This window comes from Magnolia sinica, chromosome 19 (assembly GCF_029962835.1).
Source record: "Magnolia sinica isolate HGM2019 chromosome 19, MsV1, whole genome shotgun sequence".
Lineage (NCBI taxonomy): Eukaryota > Viridiplantae > Streptophyta > Magnoliopsida > Magnoliales > Magnoliaceae > Magnolia > Magnolia sinica.
The window spans coordinates 36980249-36999182 of NC_080591.1; the positions used below are offsets into that span (position 1 = coordinate 36980249).

Consider the following 18934-nt stretch of genomic DNA (forward strand, 5'->3'; position numbering starts at 1 on the left):
TGTAAATGCTCATGTAAAGTTCTAACTGGTGGACCATTATGCACATCATTCTCATCTTATTGTGTTTGTTCTTTAAATCCTCGATTAGGTTGGTTCTCAACCAATTCAGATGATCTCAAGTGTTTTCTAATACGGTGATGGATAATCAATCTTTTAACTAGTCCTCCCTCACTTAGAAGATGAAGAGTGTGGTCATGGACTCACTTGGGCATAAACCACTCAAACTTAAATTTTAAACCTACTTCTATTTCTGACATGAACCACTTAAATCTAATTCTAAACCTACTTCTATTTGTTTTAAAAAAAACTTTTACAGCAAAAGAAAAATTTAGAAATAATTTCAAGCTAGAGGGTTGGAAGGATAGTACCCAATTGATGATTCTAGCTCGATGTTGTAAATTAGAAAAACAATGTTAGTATCTGAATTTGTGATAAAGCCCTAACCTAAAAATCCTATGAAAACTATTCCCTATCCTAAATAAACTCTAACCCTAAAGTATTTCATAAAAGTGCTACTGAAGTCACTAACAACAGAACCAAAAACTTAATCGAACGCAAGGGTTGACAACCCCAAGTGCAGGGCTACGATGTAGTTTTAACTCGGTGAGACCGATATCGAATCATTAGGAACATATATTGGTACGTTCCCAAAACACTTTATAACTATAACTAGAACTAACTACGAAATTTAAATTATAAGAAGTAATGATGGAAATCTAAGTAATGTAAAAAGAATATCAATAAAATAAAATACTAGAGCGCAAAGGATCCACTTCTAGTCATTCTCAATGCCTAATTCACTTGATGCAATTAAATAATACAATTGGAATCAAAGTCCAATCCTATCCAGTCAGATAATAGAGTGGTTAATTTAATATTCACAAACCAATATAGATATGAACTTTAATTGATTCAGTTCCCACATGAAGCACGACGTTATTGATCACATGGAATCTGTAAATATTATGCTTGTAGTCTATGATAAATCCCTAAATTTTACAGATCAATCCCTTACAAAATATATAAACAAATAATCTTAGCCTTTCTAAGTATCTAAAATGCTCAGAGTTGACAATGAATCAAAGTAAACTAAAACTAAAGTTTTATTCAAATTAAAATCAATGAATTGTTCAATATTCAAACTATCAAACTTGAATAAAAATAAACTAGAATATTAAAAATAACTACAAGCTTCACATATTAGCCTTAACTAAGAGATTTAACCAACCATTGTCATAGTTAAACTAAACTCAAACAAAAACATGAAAAACAACTTAAAATCGAAAGATTAAAAAAAAAGAACGGCTACATATAAGCTCTGCAACCATTGTTCTTTCTCTGAAACCCTAATTTATGTTTAGAATAGCCTAAATCATCCCTTTAAATAAGAAAATTCTAGACCAACTTTAAATTTTCATACTTTTGTTACATTTCGGTCGCACCGACGATCACCTTCGGTTGCACTGTAGTCGAGTCGAATTAACTTTCAGTTATAACCGAATTTCTTAAAACATGCCTGAACTCTCTGTCTCCTTTTGGTCACACCGAACCTATCTACGGTGGCACCGAACATTACTTTGGTCACACCTAACAGTTGAACCAAATTAACTCTGAAAATCACTATTTGTTGTTGAATTGTTATTAGCACTTTCAGTCGGACCGAACATACTTTGGTGGGACCGAACAGTCTGTTAATTATGTTATTTGATTGTGTAAATTTTCAGACTTTGTTTAATCTTTAACACTTGATTTTCTTGGATCTTTATCTTGATTTTCTTGGATCTTTGTCACTTGAATTCTTTACTATTGTCTTCTAAGTATCTAATCATCCACTTAATCAATCTTTGAGCTTTAAATCATTACTTTAAATGCTTTTCATCTTAGCTCTGCAGATCATCTCACATAGCAAAATGTACGTAATTAGATCAACCTAGCACATTTATGTGTACAAAACCAATGCATAATTGAAGGTATAAATGCAATATTTCACATTCAACAATTTCCTGTGAAAGCCTTTTGCAGAAAGTTTCTATGTTGGGATGCTAGGTGGGACCCACCGTTATGTTTGTGTGAAATTCACCTTGTCCATCTATTTTCAAGCTCATTTTAGTACATGAGATGAGAGGGCCATATGAGAGGAAACAATGGGGAATTAATGACCACCGTTGAAACACTCATATGGCCACAAAAGTTTTATATCACACTAAGTTTTTCAGTTTTAGGCCTTTTTTTTTTTTTTTCACTTCATCTCCCTGATAACGAGCTTATAAATGGTTTGGATGGCATATAAACATCAAAGTGGAGCTTATGAAGATGTCAGCAGTAGCTATTTCTTTTCGCAAATTTTCCTTCTGTGCTGCTCACTTCGGTTTTTGATTTGTCTAATTATTCAGTGCACGGGTGACCTTCCCGGAAGCGGATTCATGAATTGTATCCACTTCGTCCAACTCTTTTACCACATAATTTTAGGGCTTTAACCTAAAAATGGAGCATATCCGATCTTCAAGTGGACCACACCATCTGAAACAGTGTAAATTGAACATCTACAGTTGAAAATTTCTTGGGGGCAACCGAAGTTTTAGATCAAGCTGGTATTTGTGTTTTCCCTTCATCCATGTCTACCTGATCTTATGAACAGCTTGGATGACAAATAAACATCACTGGGGGGGCCTTAGAAAGGTTTCAACGGTGGAAATCAATCCTTCTACCTTTTCCTGTGGTATGGTCCACTTAAGCTTTGTATATGCATCATTTTTGGGTTGAACCCTAAAACGATCGAAAAAAACGAATGGGCAGCGTGGATAAACCACATGCATTCGCGGTGAGCCCAACAGAGTTTACTCAGCCCAATAAGAGCGTACTGAGTAACTCAGTACGCAATCGGATTTCGACTTTCCCTTCCCAGCGCAGGAAGTTCCTGCAGTTGCGGATAGCAGTGAATCCGCGCCGGGCGGGATGCCTGTGGGGGCTAGCACACCTCAGGCTTAAGGGAAGTGGATTATGGTCCAACCTGCCCCCGCTTGGACCGTAATCCGCCCAAGTATGTATGGGTTTTATCCACGCCGTATATTTATTTTGCAGATCATTGCAGGGTGTGAGCCCGATGATAGGTAGATCCAAGGCTCGAGTGTACCATATAGTAGGGATTAAACACCCACCGTTAAAAACTGTTTGGGATCTGCAGAGGTTTTGGACCAAGCTGATATTTGTTTTTCTCTTCATCCAGGTTTATATGACCTAGGTGGCCGCTAGGAAGGTTTCAATGGTGGGTGTTATTATCGCCACTGGTGTGGTTCACTTAAGATTTGGATCTGTTTCATTTTTGGTTTTATACGGTAAAATGATCTGAAAAAATGGATGAACCGAGTGGATAAAATCAATACATTAATTTGGGCCCTACAGAGCCCCTGCATGGACGGATTATAGTCGAGGCAGAGGCAGGACGCAATCCGCTCCCAAGGTCAAGTCTACAGAGGGAATGCAATGTACTCGCTCGCGTGAGATGGATGAGGGCGTTCGTGTCACGGGTACTAATATTACTTACAAGCGAGATATCCTGCCTGTTCATCAGGTGGGGAAACCGGTAGGCATGCCCTGGCCCAAGTACCATCTCCCTTGAAATAATACACTTGATGGAATTTGCAGCCGGGATGAGACACGGCTCGCCGTCGGATCGTGAAGATCGAGCTTCGCTCTCTCTACCATCTCTCCTAGTCGCCTTGATCCAGACAGAGGCTCGGTGGGGCCAACGTGATGTATAGGTTTTATCCACGCCGTCCATCCATTTTTCCAAATCATTTTAGGGTTTAAGCCCAAAAATGAGACAAATCCAAGGGTCAAGTGGACCACACCACAGGAAATTATCATCCACTGATAAAATCTTCCTAGGGTCCATCGGATGTTTATTTGCCATCCAACCTGATCGTGATCAAGAATTCTGCTGTTCCTAAGAAGTTTTTAATAGTGGGCGTTCAATCACCATTGTGTGGTCTACTTCAGCCTTGGATCCTTCTCATTTTTAGGTTCATACCCTTAGGCGTGGATAAAACCCATGCATCACAGTGGGCCCCACAGATACCCTGCTTGGACCTAATCCGTCCAGGCAGGGGCAATACGCAATTTCTTCCCCGAAGTGGAACAAAGACGAATTTTATATCATACGTGAGCTGCGGGACCCGATTACACGCATGCATATGTGAACCGGCCAAAATGCAAGCCTCGCTAAGGATTTAGTCATGAATAAACATGCCAATGGCAAAATGATCCTGACCACACGGTACTTGTCCAGAAAATGAATGGTCAGAATAACATTTCAATGGTCGACGCGCAACAAAAGAATGGTGTTAGATTTACATTATAATTAATTATTTAACATTTTTCTTATCTAGCTGGTTTGCCCGAGAGGTTAAGGGGGAAGACTTAAGATCTTCTGCACATAAGTGCGCATGGGTTCGAACCCCATAGCCAGCATTTTTTTTTTTTCTTTTAATTTTTAAGCTTACAACTTTCCATATTTTCGGCCACCGCGGCTTATCCACGCCGTCCATCCGTTTTTCCATAAGAAGCGGATTGTCTGGTGTGTTGACGTTACCGAGTTCTGTGAGTCCCACCGTGAGTTATGTGTTATATCCAAACCATCCGATCATTTGGAAAAGTAGTTTTAAGTGTTGAGCGGAAAAATAAGATATATTCAAAGATCAAGTTGACCACAATGAAAAAATCAGTGGGGAATTGAACACCCACGGATGTTTTAACGGTGAAAATCATTGTTCCACTGCTACTTATGGTGTGGTCCATGACTGATTTTTTATATCACTTTCTAAAATGATCTAACCAAATGGATTAACGGTGTGGATATAATAAACACATCATTGTACGGCCCATGCAACCTTGATATCCAACCGTTCGTACAACCTAGTGCTCGAGGAGCGTCAGCGCTCGTCTTCGCACCAACACGTACACACACCGACTAAGTCGGTGGTGTGTAGTACACCAGCCAATCCGCTTCCTTTTCCATATCAGTCTAGGAGTTGAGCCACGTGAAAAATGATTTCCACCGTTGAAACATTACTAGTGCGTACAGCGATGCTTATTTGTCATCCAGCATGTTCATATGATGAAAGTAAAACACAAATTGCAACTTCATCTAAAACTTTTATGGATCCTGAGAATTTTCCAAACGGTGGTAGACGTTCAATTCACACTGTTTCTCATGCTGTGGTCCGCTTTAGCTTTGGATATGCTTTGAATTATCTAGTAAAATGGATAGATAGCGGATAAAATACATAAATTACAGTAAACCCCTCAGAGTATGCTCAGTAAGCGATTCACTTCCTATTTTCAGTGTAATGTGGGAGCCACCATCATTCGTCGCAGCCAGGGGTGTACATCGAGCCGAACCGAGTCGAGCTGGCCTCAGCTCGACTAGGCCCGGCCACTAGCTGACCTCGGCTTGAACTCGGCTTGGCTTGATTCTCGAGCCTGACTGGCCAGCTCGGCTCGATTCGGTTAGCAGCTCGGGCCAGTTCAAGCTGAGTTCGAGTCAGGATCGAGTTGAGTTTTTTTGTGCACCATTTCCACAAACACCTGTGGACTGCACCTTTAAAATCACATTGTTTGTAAAACAACAGCAAAGGTTGTTCAGGTATTTTATCAAATACCTTCCAAGCAATATAAAAATCTAGAAAAAAATGGTATTTGTTTCATATACATACCTTCCTTGCCACCAGCCACACTTCGTTGAGTCATTTCATCAAATGCTTGGTGAGCAACATCAATATCAAAGTAACCGAGTCACCGAACTGGTTCGATCTGAGTTTGATTCGAGCTGAGTTCGTGCTGAGTCGAGTCGAGTTGGGGCCAGCTCGAACTCGTCTCAAACTCATTTTAGAGCTAAAAAAAATCAGCTCGACTCGGCTCGAACTCAGCTTTGAACCGAATCGAATCAAGCTTTTCAAGTCGAGTTGAGCGAGCTAACCGAGCTAGCTCAGTTCGTGTACACCCCTAGTCGCAGCTATGTTAATCGAACGCAGATTATATACCGACAAGGTCAGTAACCAAATTGTAAAGTTGAAGTGTACTCATCATAGAAAACTGTGCAAGCAGTCACACCCACCTTTGAAATATTTATACGGCCCACCCTGATATATTTTTGAGATCGAACATATTCATAAGTTAGCATAGAGATAGATGAAGTGAAAACACAAATATCAGCTTAATTGGAAACTTCTGTGGCCCTTAAGAAGTTTTGAACAGTGGATGTCATTGTCCCCACTATTTTCTATTGTGGGGTCCACTTGGACTTTATATCTATCTCATTCTTTTTATCATGCTATAAAGTGATCTCTCCATATGGATGGACGGTATAGATACAACACATGCATCATGGTGAGGTCTATGGAGCTTGGTGGCGTCACTTCAGTAAGAATTTGGCTACTGACCTTGTCAGTATCTAATCCGCGTCCCCGTTAATCATAATAAGACTAATGAAAATATGGTCGTCTATATTTTCTGTCGTTGTTTTTTAAGTTTGCTACTGTCCATATTTTTGAATTATAGGTGAGTTTTACACGCGCTTGCATAAGCACGTGTGCATAATAGAGGTGATGGATATTGGGTTGACAGGAAAGCCATATGATACTCAGGCAGCACATGACCTTGATACACAGCCACTTAGAAAATCATATAAGTTGAATATATTTACTCAAATTAAACCAACAAAATTACGGAACATCCTGCCTCTAAATCATAATCCTAAAATCATATTGGTTAGACAAACCTAACCTCTGATTGATGGGCACTTTTGTTTTGTGATTTTTTTAAAAAAATATGACCATTGGATATTTTTCATTTTAACCGTCCAATAAATGTCAACCAATCGGATAGTGTGATGATCAGATAACTCTTAAGCTGTGGTTCATGGTACACCTAAAATGGCTCAATAATTTGGACAGTTTAACTTGCATTATTTGTATTTCAAATAACAATACAGCATAAGAGTAATCAAAAGAAAAAAAAAAAAACATTTATTTAAAATAAACACTTGCAAATTAAAATAAAAAATAAAAAATCCTTAGTGATCAAATGACTATTGCGTAGGCGAGGTTTTGAAGCTACAGTTGTCCTTAGTTGAACAATTGGAGCATAGATGAAGGGAACTACACTAAATGTCTGTCCAACGGAGCAGCGTGGACGAGCATAATTAAACTAAGACTAATCTAAGGTTGATCCAACGTAGATGGATTGGTTAACATTAAAACTAAGCTAAGGTCAATCCATACACTAGTGTAAACGAGCATGATAAATTAAATTAGGATATGTAGAGTTGCGTTGTAAAATTGTATTCCTTTGGGATGGCAAGGCTTGGAGCTCTTTGAACTTTCTCTATTTATAAACTTTCTAAGTGGTTGTTGGAGAGATCTATACGTAGCCGTTTCTCATGTGCACTGATGAGTAAATAACTGTCTGAGCCCTAAGCAGTTTCGGTTGTAAATGTCTCCTTCATATGATATTATAATCTATCTCTATCGGGGGTGGCTAACTTGGAGTGTGTGTACTGACATGGGCTTGTACTAACAACCTAACTCAAAATTTTTTATCTATATATATATATATAAACTGTCTGGGCCCTTAAACGATCGTGGCCTATCATGCGTTGTCAGGTGCATGGATCGTTTGTTGTGGGTTAACATCGATGGTGTGCACGTCTTCAATCTGCTATGTGGGTGAGAATTCTCCTATACAGCCACGTGTGGACAATTGTTACTTTACTTTTTGCTTGAATGTGCATCATGTGCGTGAAAATTGGCTAACTTAACATATTGTTACGCTACTTCATAGTGCATCTCTACCAAGCAGTTTCGGTTGTAAATGTCTCCTTCATATGATATTATAATGCACTGGTCGAATTTGCCACTAGTCTAACTGTTTTTTGGCTATTGTTTATCATCACCCTTGAGGTTACCAAAGTAGCCGACTCAGTCACGTAAATAAGATATATGACAAGCGTCCTGTGACAATAATCAACCTAACTTATCTTTTTTGGACTACTCATAATACCTTAGACTCTAATTAAATCCGACCATCAAAGTAGTGGAAAAGATATTCTATTTACCTTTTATTAAGATATTGATGGCACATGATTTCTTCTATGTTGTTGAATCTGACATGGTAAGATCAGGCATAAATAAGTTATAAAATCACTATTAAGCATTATTTCAGTCATAAAATGAATATCACAGTAGTAAACAGAAAATGAATGATTCAAGTCCTCGGATCATCTTTTGATGCGGCTCTGCAACGAAACATGTTGGACGGTTAGTCACGACAACAACATCATTTTCTTTCCATCCAATCATCTCTCTTCAGCAAATAACTGTCATATGCTTCTAGCTACATTGAGCCTGCAGTAGCGAGATCGGTGACTTCCATCGAATCCATCTAGTAGGTGAACGACCTTATATTAAACACATGTGCCTAGACCTAGCTTTATACCTAGCTCAAGTGGGCCACATTAAGTAAACAACGTGGTAAATTGGAGAGGGTGATGCCAAACATAGATACATCTACAAGAAATGTGGCGTGTACCTTATATTATTTATGTGCCAAATTCGGGCCAATGCCACCTCAAAATGTGGCCCGACTGATGTAATGGTAGATATGAGCGGGGAACAATATATGTGCCAAGAAAGCGAACATTGGCTTGAACAAGCATAGACTCCCAATAACACAATCCAATTGTGTGGGGCCCACTATGATACTTGGTCGCCATCTAATCCCTACATTAGGTGCACTCACTTATGTTAAACCTGTTTTCAAAGAACTAGTACGGCTCTCAATGGGCCGGTTCCGGATCAGATCCAATTGGATCTGGCTCCAAGTCCAAAATTTGTAGCTAGATTCGGATCCAACTCAGATCGAAAAGGTGATATCTATATCCGATCCACTTACAAATAGACAGATCCATTTCTGACCCAAAAATTCATATAGCCATCGAATTTGGGTCGGATCTGATCCAAATCCCCCGCATCACAAATATAAAAATATATAAGATAAATATTTAATTTAGCAATAAAATAGTACAATTTGAATATTTTCAATTTAAATCATGCAAGAGTATTAAAGTCTGTAGAGCAGAAGTCGAATAACCACATAGAATTTACTACCATGGAAGCCGAAACGGTTGACAGCTTAAAGCATGTAATAATGGGGATCCGATCGGATCTCACCACTAGATTTAGATCCAACCTGAATATGATTCGGATTTATTTTTATGAACCCAAATCCGCTCTATTTAGTTAATAGGACTTATTTTAAGATCCAACTCCGCATTATATGGGTTCGGAGCGAATCAGATCTCAAATCTGACCTGCTTCATTGAGAGCCCTAAGAACCAGCCTAATCCATAAATCAAGTAGGCCACTCTAAAGGAAATAACGAGGTAAACTAGGACGATGATGGCCACCATAGATACTTTCAAATGAAATCTCGATCCACCATATTTTGTATATGTCACTGATTAGTTTTAAAAAATTAAGTTGAATTGTACGACCCAAATATCTCACCTGTGGATGTGAATTTTCTAGAGACTTTGTCGCCAAGTATGGCCCGTTAAGCCTTGATTCCCGCACCCGGGTATGCTCATCCCCAATCTTATACCTAAGGACACGACTTATATATTTTACACTCACAAACCATAATTCTATAGTATAAACCACTACATAGAAACATTTGTTTTTACTAAAGAAATTAACATTAACTCCAAAAATAAACATCCACTAAATTATTATCGCCCTTAACTAAAGTAATACATGAACTTCTCATTCCAAGTTCTTTATAAATAAAACTAAAACTTAAAAGGATTACTAATTCTAATAGAACAATAACGGTTAGAACTCCACTTCTCACGCTCCTTGGGATTCTGATCCTGAAATTTAAAATCCCAAAAGTATAGGCTACGAAGCCCAGTAGGTAAATCTCAACACAAGTTTGAAAACACATTCAACTTGAATAAAATATCTTTATCAAATAGTACTGCAATCCAATATAATGCTTTAAAAACCAAAGACTAAATAACCAAATATTTAAGTGCAATTTCATATGAAATAAAACATACATTATTCAATGTAACCTTCAAAATAAAATAGAATTCTTATGTAACATGGGATACAAGGATTTCATAAACAAGCTCTCAAAATAAAATATTGTGGCACGCATTAGAAATACAATACTCATATATGAAATATCCATAATAATCAGTAATGTTTACCTTTCGAACACCGGAGTCATTTCACACCAATCGACTAATACTTTCTCAATTACAACACCTGACCTTGCAATGGTCTTTTGTAAGTCAACCATACTCATCTACCTAACCTCACAATAAAGGATTTAAAAGGTACCAATTGGGCTTTAGGAACTTTTCAACCCAATGGTCTCCATCACCCCACCTACTTATGCTTTTAAAGATTTTCAACCAATGGGACTCGATCACCTTACCTATTTTTTTAATATTCCAACATGAGTCTTTCAACCCAGATAATTGAATTATCCTCACAATTTCATAATAATCATGCACATTATATATGATTCAATAATTTCAAAATAACATAAAAGTCATGAAAGATTTTTAACCTTTTCATACATACATCCATATATTATAAATCTTTTTTCCCATCATCAAAATATTCTAATAAAATCATGAATATGCAATACAAGTAGTTGAATATAAAATTTTGAAAGAACAAGAAAACAAACCTCGATTAAAAGAGAGACCAAGAAAACAAATCTTAATTTTCAAGGGAAAAAAAAAAGTGGCCACAAACGAAGAAAGGTAGGAATTGGATCTTTGATTTTCTAAGAAAGTAAAAACTAAATAAAAAATACAAGAAACTAAAAATCTTAATTTTCAAGAATTAAAAGAAAGAAACAAGATAAAAGTTCTTGATTTTAAAGAAAATAATTAAAACAAAAAAAAATTCAAGAAAGATAAGGGATGAATCTTTGATTTCTAAGAAGTCAAAGAAAATAGCTATGAAAGATTTAAGTTAGATTTCAAGAAAATAAGGAAAAGGGTGTACCGAATCAAATCTTGAGGTAAACATATAGTTTAAAGAAGAGGATAAAGAACTTTATCTAGGAAATCCAAGGAAAATGCATGTGAGAATTACTAACATGAACGCATAGGCTTGTTGTATGGCAAGATTAAAGGATGACCTATCACAATCAACCTATATCTAAGCTCAATATCTTGGCAGTCTTGATTAGCATGGTACACCTATTAGATATCTGAGCAATTCATGAGATATTTGACATAGATCTCGCATGAATGTCTAATTGATCTTCAATCTTTCCTTACCCGCAAGTCATCATTGAACTTCCTAAAATAGTAAGGATTAAAATTTATAAATTGAGTAATATTCTCTTGCCGCAATGCACAAGAGGAAAGTATTAAACTTTTATTAGATTAGCCATAGGTTCACCAAATTTAGTAGCATTGCAACAGTAGGTTTCATCTCATACTCTACATAAAAATAAAGATTGAGATACTATAGGCAAATATGACAAATTGCTAATGTTCAAACATTTATGGTTTGTGTTTACTATAATAGTTTTTTATAAAATTTTCAGATATCAGGATTTTTTTAGAAAAATTATCAAACAAAATTTTCAATACTTAAAAGTATTAAGGGCCCGTTTGGCATCTCTACTAATAAGAGCTTATTTGCTTATTCTTTAAAAAAAATAATAAGCTCATATTTTTTAACTATACGGTTTGGTAAAGTTTCAATTTTAGATCATATTCTTTTATAAACTAGCTAAAAAGCTCTTAAAAAATAAGTGATAGGTAGGATAATTTTTCTTTTAGAGTTTATTTGTCTTAAGCGGGTAAATATTTTTGGTTAGTTTTTGGACAAATTTGTCCTTAAATTTTTTAAGTAATTCCTATCCTACCCTCCTCTCTTCTCTTTACAATCTCTCTAGGTGGACCCACATGATGAGGAACCCATATCAAAGGTGGGCTCCACGTGATGAATGGTCCACATCAAAGTGGGCTCACATGATGCACAGTCACATCAAAGGTGGGCCCACATGATGGATGCCCTACATGAAAGTGTGGCTCCACATTTTGGACAACTCATATCAAAGGTGGGACCCACATGATGGATGGAGGACTTTAAAGGTGGGACCACGTAATAGAAGGTTAACATCAAATGTGAGCCTACATGATGAACAACCCATATTGAAGGTTGGGCTCTACATGATGGATGGTCCATAGCAAAGGTGGGACCCACATGATGGATGACTCACATCAAAATGTGGCCCCGCATGACGGACTATCCACATCAAGTGGGCCCCACATGATGGATGGTCCATAGAAAAGGTGGGACCCACATAATGGATGGTGGACTTTAAAGGTGGGCCCGCATGATGAATGACCCATATTAAAGGTGCCCTCACATGATAAAGTAGAAATGAGTCGACCAGAGGGGAATTAACATCCCATGGGGAGCCCCCGCAAAAGATGGGACCCATCCACTAGCATGCACAGCCCACCACATGCATTCCCGCGAGATTTTTTCATAACTTAGGTGGGGAGGGGAAAAAGCAAACCTCTTTTTGGGAAGCCCAATCGGGGTGAAATGACCCCTCTGCCTCTAGTTTTGCCCAAAATTACACTTCTTGCCATTTGATCTAACCAACCATAGTGCGCCATGTGGCACACCCATGCATTGGCCAATTACAACCCTTGGAACCCTATTTAACCTTCGAACTTGTTAGAAATCACCATAATGCCACTCAAAACACCTATAAATACCCCCAATCTAATTTCATTTCCAAATTATCTCTTATCTCTTATTCACCCATCCTCACTTAAAAAGAGAAGAAGAGGGGAGAGAGAGAGAGAGAGAGAGAGAGAGAGAGGGTCTAGCCCATCCGTCCACCAGAGAGAGAATAAGAGTGTAAGAGACGAGGCCCTTTACCCTTAGGTTGGCCTAGCAGAGTCCAACCCTTAGCCACTTGATCCATTCAAAAGACTGATCCAACCCAGTTCAATCGATCCTTGCGACAATCCGTTCACCCACTCGCCCAACTCTATTCAATTTCATCCACTCTTGCATTTGCATTATGCATCATCATCTCCACTCCCAATCCACCCGCTTGTCTAATCAGTTTGAGTGTATGTTTTGTGGCTTACCGATATACTAGTTCTTTCCCATAAAAAAGAAGGATCAACTAGGCTTTCAACGACTTCTCCAAGTAGGTAAGTCCGGGTAGAGAAGTCTATCTCGGTCCATTGCTTAAAGTAGGCACTACATTGCCACATTACATTCCACATACTTCATTGCATCATTCGTATACAAGAATTAATCCAACCCCTTGTATTTCATCTTGTCCTGTAAAGTAGAGACCATGCACTTATATGGGCAGAGAGGGTGCCTAACACCTTCCGTCTTCATCACCGTAGTCCCTTATCTAGAATTTATGGTCATAGATCATAAGTTATTTTAAAATAGAAAATCTTTCGATTTCTTGACTTAAGGTTTCCATAGGGTCTAGCTAACTGTGAAAATCTGAATAATTGTCAAGTAACGACTCCATGTCAAATATACAATACATCGAGTAACAAGTATACTTAAAAACCTACGAAGGCCATGTGAACGCAATCCGTCCGCGATCCCATGTCCACAATTAGACCACAAGCATGGGGCTTAGGTAGAGCACATTGGAAAGTTACACATGGATTACATCATGCCCCAACCATCTCACCAATGTCTGTGTTTTATACCCATGCATCTATTTTAACATATCATTTTAAGGTATGAGCCAAAAATTGAGGTTGATCCAAGACTCACATGGACCACGTAGTTGGGTTTGAACGCCCACCATTAAAAACTTTTTGAAAGCCACAAAACTTTGATCAAGCTTGTATTTTTGGTTTACCTTCATCCAGGTCTACATGACATTATGAACAGGTTGAATGGCAAATAAACACCACAGTGGACCCTAAGAAAGTTTCCACGGTTGGTGTCATTATCACCACTACTTCCTTCTTGTGGTGTTATCCACTTGAGCCTTAAATCTGCTTCCTTTTTGGGCTCATGCTTAAAATGATCTATCAATGGATAATGCTTAAAATGATCCGTCAACGGAGAAAACATATATATATATATATATATATATATAGAGAGAGAGAGAGAGAGAGAGAGAGAGAGTGTCAGTCTCCTACGAACCATACCATACCGCACAGAATTTATGTGCGAGCCTTCATGTACGCCGTAGGATGAGGAGAGGGGCTGGGATTCCACTGCATTGCGAAAGAGAGAGTCTTCAAAAAAAAGACTCTCTCCTGCACTCACGCCGAGGGAGGCGGATTAGCTACTGCCAAGTTGAGCAGCGAGACTTAAGTGACGTCACCAAGTTTTGTGGGCCCACCTTGATGTATTTGTTATATCCACACCGTCCATCCAGTTTTAAAAATCATTTTAGGACATGAGAAAAAGAATGAGCATATCGAAAGTTGGAGTGGACCCCACCACAGAAAACAATAGGGAGAGAGACACCCACCGTTAAAACCTTCCTAAGGTCCACTTTGATGTTTATTTAAGATCTAACTTGTTCATAAGTTAACTTAAACATTAAAGAATGGAAAACACTAATATCAGCTTGATCAAAAAACTTTTGTGGCCCTTAAAAGCTTTTAATAGTGAGCGTCACTATCTCCACTGTTTTCTATGGTGGGATCCACTCAAGCTTTTGATCTGATTCATTCTTTGGCTCATGCCATAAAATGATCTCTACAAATGGATGGACGGTGTGGATACAACACATACATCATAGTGAGGCCCAAATAATTAGGTGATGTCACTTCAATAGAAAGTCTTCTCAACCAGTCAATTTTGGACGGGGATTGCGTCCTACCCCCGCCCGGATGGGCCGTAGGGCTCTGCGAGGTGGACAATAATGCTTACATGCCATATGCAACCCTGCGAGGTCAACAGTAATGTTTACATGACATCCGCACCGTTCATAACATCTTTTCTACTGAGATAACTAAAAACAAAAATATTTTCTTGATTCAAAACTTATATGGCCCCATGAATATTTAAACCGTGGACATTCAATCCTCATATTTTCAGTACACTTGAGTATTGGATCCAACTCATTTTTTACCACACGTCCTAACATGATCTCAAAAAATGGATGAATGGGATGCATTTCTCAAAAATATAATGGTACACCCCACCTATGTTCTAGCATAGGAACTTGATGCGAAAGGCTTTAGCAGGAAATCGGGAAACGGATTGGCCGGTAACCGGCTAGCCAATGGCTAGTGGTCGATGCTCCGTAAGCCCCACCATGATATGTGTGTTTCATCCATTCAGTCCACCCATTCCTTTATATCATTTTATGGTATGAGCCTAAAAATGAGGTTGATCCAAATCTCGAGTGGACTGCAAAGTGTTGATTGAACGCCCACCATTAAAAACTTCTTGGGGCCACAAAAGTTTTGGATCAAGCTAATATATATTTTTTCACTTCTTCCAAATTTGTATGACCTAATCAATAGGTTAGATGTCAAATAACCATTACAGAGGCCTGGGAAGTTTTTAATGGTGGACTTTTAATCAAATTTCTTTTCCATGATGTGGTCCACCTGAGATTTAGATCCACCTCATTTTTGGTATCAAGATATAAAATTATCTTTAAAAATGGATGGATGGCGTGGATAAAACTTATACATCATTGTGGGGTCCACATAGAACCGACCAATAGTGACCTGGCTAATGGCAGCGTACTAGCCAAACCACGTCTAGAAGTCTGGATTGGAAGCGGATTGCGTGCTGAGTAACTCAGTACCCTAAGTGTACCAAGTAAAATATGTGGGTCCCACCATGATTTATTTATTTTATCCACTCCATCCGTCCATTTTATCATATAATTTTATTGCATGAGTTCAAAACTTAAGCCTATAAAAATCTTGAGTGGACCACATCATAGGAAACAGTATGAATTGAACATCTACCATTTAAAATTTTATCATATAATTTAATTGCATGAGTTCAAAACTTAAGCCTATAAAAATCTTGTGTGGACCACATCATACGAAACAGTATGAATTGAACATCTACCATTGAAAAATTCTGGGAGGCCATAGAAGTTTTGGATCAAGTTAATATTTTAGTTTTCCCTTCATCCATGTATTCGTGATCTCATGAATGGGTTGAATGACAAATAAAAATCACTATGGGCCATAAGAAAATTTCAATGGTGGAAATCATTATTCTAACTGTTTCCTGTGGTATGGTCCACTTGAGCTTTGGATATGCTTCAATTTTGGGCTCAACCACTGTAATGACCTAGAAAAACGGATCGACGGTGTAGATAAACCAAATACATTCACTGTGGGCTCAACGATAAGAGCGTACTGAGTAACTCAATACGCAATCCGATTTCGTCTGGATCGGACATTGTACCACACACAAGTGGAAATAGATTGGCTACCCCTGTCACTAGCCATGTGGGCTCTACTATGAAGTATGTCTTTTATCCATGCCCTTCATCCATTTTTAAAGATCATTTTAGAGCTTCATACAAAAAAAAAATGAGACGGATATAAATCTAAGGTGGACCACACCATAAGAAAATAATAGTGATTGGATATCCACCATTAAAATCCTACTAAGGCCCACTGTACTGTTTATTTGACATCTAATCTGCTGATTAGGTCATACAAACCTGGATGAAGGGAAAAAAAACAAAGATCAACTTGATTTAGATCTTAAATAAACATCAAAGTGGACCTTAGGAAGGTTTTAACGGTGGGTGTCTCTCTCCTTATTGTTTTCTGTGGTGGGATCCACTCCAGCTTTCAATATGCTCATTCTTTTTCTCATGTCCTAAAATGATCTCTAAAACTGAATGGACGGTGTGGATACAACAAATACATCAAGGTGGTCCCACAAAACTTGGTGACGCCACTTCAAGTCTAGCTACTCAACTTTGGCAGTAGCTAATCCGCCACCCTCGGCGTGAATGTAGAATGAATGTAGGAGAGAGCCGAAAACTCTCTTTCTCAATGCAATGAAATCCTAGCCGCTCTCCACATCCTACGGCGTACATGAAGGCTTGTGTATGTGTATATATATATATATATATATATATATATATATATATATAGAGAGAGAGAGAGAGAGAGAGAGAGAGAGAGAGAGAGGAAAAAGGTACTATGCGCTCAACCTCACGATAAGCTCCCGTGAGGTTGAGCTGTCTGGGCCCCACCGTGATGCGTGTCGACCATCAACACCATGCATTTGATGGGTCTCCTCTAAATTATGGGATATCCCAAAAATCATCCGTATACGGAACTCAGGTGGGCCATACCATCTAAAATCATGTGAAGACACCATTAAAACATATAAAAGCACTTGGTGGGGCCCACCTGAGTTTTGAATGCTGCTGAAACTTGGTCTGAACCCTCATCCAAGTAGGACACACATAATGGATGGGCTGGATTTGCAAAACACATCTCAGTGGGCCCAAAAAATGATTATGAATGTTTTAATGGTGCACGGCCTCTCCCCACTTCTATATGTGGTGTGGCCCAACAAGTCACGGATTGACTTGATTTTTGAGACCCAGGCCCACGATGGAATGGTGCATCTGACTGATGGGGTAGATGTTCGAAACGCATGACGGTGGGGCCCACACAGCTCGACCTCATGGGACGGACTTGTGAGGTCGAGCGCACAGTGCCTTTTCCCTATATATATATATATATATATATTAGTGGCTCGCCGTGGCCGCATAGAACCCCTGTCACGACTCAGTCCGTTCTCGCAGCGGCAGGAAGCAATCTGAGCCCCTGTCACGACCCATCTGTAAGCATGCGAGCCAATCAAATCCGGGACACGCCGTCTATGCAGGGCACGGGAGGGAGCAGTCCTCAATCCCCGTCCGTTTAAAATAGGCCCCAACATTCAGATAACCTGGTGCCAAAATCTATGAGTGGGCCACACACATTTGTGGAATTAGATAGTCGGAAAATCAGATCTAAACCATCCAGCTTCTTTTCCAATACTGTAGGAGATTGACCCCACACACATGCACGTTGAAATCTGAACGTCTGAAAAAATAAAGTAAATTAAAATATTTATATAAAAATATATGTGCGTTTGCCGGGAGTCGAACCCGGGTCTATTGCTTGGAAGGCAATTATCCTAACCGTTGGACTACAAACGCTGGTTGGAATTTGCCTCAAATATAAAATACAAGTCTTATTTAGATTTTGTATTAAATTGCAACGTCACCATCCTAAAACGAACGGCTAGAAATATGTTGGGAAGGATTCCACTTTTTTATGGAGCCTTTCAATCCAACGGCTAACATCTATTAACGGATCCACCCTCGTTTGTTTGATGGGTTTGATGGACCCGACCGTGAATGGCAGATGCCGCAATACTTGACATCCATGTTCTTGCGCTGTTACATTTCTTTCATCAACCAAATATTTGTGCGATCAATGGCTAAGTTCAATCTTTAGATTTTATGAACACTCCCCACCCATCGTGGATGGGGTTCATCAGATCAACGGTCTCATAGTACATGATGTTTATGTCCATTTTTGGCACATTACCGTGGACCAATAAAAAGCCACCATGTGTCGATTGAACGTGTTCAATGCTGATAAAAACTTGCTTGGGCCTGTTTGGGAGCGTGGATTTGGAACCCTTGGATTTTGAACACCAGGATTGGAAACCCCCTGGATTTGTAATCCTTCCTGTGTGTTTGGCACCCCAGAGTGTGATTCAACTTTAATCCAAGAGCATCTATGCATGGTATATTTACAGGGTTTGAATTTAATTACTAAATTAACTTTAATATCTCTAATTAGTGAGATACGTAATTTTCAACACAATGGTTGTGATAACCC

At 38.7% G+C, this 18934-nt stretch overlaps 2 non-coding genes across 2 annotated transcripts; one reads left to right on the forward strand and one right to left on the reverse strand.

The window, feature by feature from the left end:
• Nucleotides 1-4387: 4387 nt before the first annotated feature.
• Nucleotides 4388-4470, forward strand: TRNAL-UAA (transfer RNA leucine (anticodon UAA)). Its single transcript has one exon. It is a non-coding gene; the product is annotated as a tRNA-Leu (tRNA).
• A 13701-nt stretch (nt 4471-18171) lies between these two features.
• On the reverse strand, nt 18172-18243 carry TRNAG-UCC (transfer RNA glycine (anticodon UCC)). Its single transcript has one exon. It is a non-coding gene; the product is annotated as a tRNA-Gly (tRNA).
• Between the last annotated feature and the right edge of the window lie 691 nt (nt 18244-18934).